At 37.7% G+C, this 1,701-nt stretch overlaps 1 pseudogene; it reads left to right on the forward strand.

Moving 5' to 3' along the window:
- The first annotated feature begins 655 nt into the window (after positions 1–655).
- Positions 656–1,695, forward strand: LOC102251871 (annotated as a pseudogene).
- Positions 1,696–1,701: the final 6 nt, after the last annotated feature.

Below are 1,701 nucleotides of genomic sequence, written 5' to 3' on the forward strand. Positions count from 1 at the left end.
AATCTTAAGTAGAAACAACTGAAAATAAAAATGCCTACTTACATTTTAATTCTATAATACTTTCATTAGCAACAGAAAATCTAATCTTTTTTTATATACACTAATGAGTTAAAGTTGGATCTTGTATTTCATGCTGCATGAATTTAGACTTGCATCTTTTATCTGGTGGTGGTAATGTATACTTTAAAGCTTAAAAAATAAAAATATGCTCTTTAAAAATAGAGATATTTGAGGGCTTGGTATGAAATCCTGACCAATATTTTTTTAGGTTATTTATAGAATCCTGGCCACCGAACGTCATCACAAATAATTGTCAAGAGTCCTTTCTCAGTCTTCACAATAAATATCATTTGTAATGTTCCATTTACCTAATCAATATTTATTGAAAAATGCAAACACATCAATTTTATTTAATTATTTCATAAACTATATGTGAAATTTAGATTTTAACTCCATGCTTAAAAAATGTAGCTCAGATGATTCATCCATTTACCAAATCAATGTTGAGCACATATCTTATGCCAAACATTATTCTAGGCAGTGATGGCGAACCTATGACACGCATGTCAGAGGTGACACGCGAACTCATTTTTTTGGTTGATTTTTCTTTGTTAAATGGCATTTAAATATACAAAATAAATATCAAAAATATAAGTCTCCTTTTTCCCTGGTGCGATTCCATCCTGCGCGTCTGTGCTGCAGCACGGAAGCCGTTTATCTCCGCCCGCCTTCTCTCTCACCTAAGTGCGTGCTACCACCCCATGGAAGATTCTATGGACATGGACATGAGCCCTCTGAGGCCCCAAAACTACCTTTTCGGTTGTGAACTAAAGGCCGACAAAGATTACCACTTTAAGGTGGATAATGATGAAAATGAGCACCAATTATCTTTACGAACGGTCAGTCTAGGGGCTGGAGCAAAGGATGAACTGCACATTGTTGAAGCAGAGGCAATGAATTACGAAGGCAGTCCAATTAAAGTAACACTGGCAACTTTGAAAATGTCTGTACAGCCAACGGTAAGGCTTGGTGGCTTTGAAATAACACCACCTGTGGTTTTACGGTTGAAGTGTGGTTCAGGGCCTGTGCATATTAGTGGACAGCACTTAGTAGCTGTGGAGGAAGATGCAGAGTCAGAAGATGATGAGGAGGAGGATGTGAAGCTCCTAAGTATGTCTGGAAAGCAGTCAGGCCCTGGAGGTGGCAGCAAGGTCCCACAGAAAAAAGTAAAACTGGTGCTGACGAGGCTGATGAGGATGATGAGGAGGAGGATGAGGATGATGAAGATGATGATGATGATTTTGATGATGAGGAAGCAGAAGAAAAAGCTCCAGTAAAGAAATCCATATGAGATACTCCAGCCAAAAATGCACAAAAATCAAATCAGAATGGAAAAGACTCAAAACCATCAACACCAAGATCAAAAGGTCAAGAATCCTTCAAAAAACAGGAAAAAACTCCTAAAACACCGAAAGGACCTAGTTCTGTAGAAGACATTAAAGCAAAAATGCAAGCAAGTATAGAAAAGGGTGGTTCTCTTCCCAAAGTGGAAGCCAAGTTCATTAATTATGTGAAGAATTGCTTCCGGATGACTGACGTGGAGGCTATTCAAGATCTCTGGCAGTGGAGGAAGTCTCTTTAAGAAAATAGTTTAAACAGTTTGTTAAAATTTTCCGTCTTATTTCATTTCTGTAACAGTTG

The sequence above is a fragment of the Myotis brandtii genome, unplaced genomic scaffold (assembly GCF_000412655.1).
Source record: "Myotis brandtii unplaced genomic scaffold, ASM41265v1 scaffold672, whole genome shotgun sequence".
Classification (NCBI taxonomy): Eukaryota; Metazoa; Chordata; class Mammalia; order Chiroptera; family Vespertilionidae; genus Myotis; species Myotis brandtii.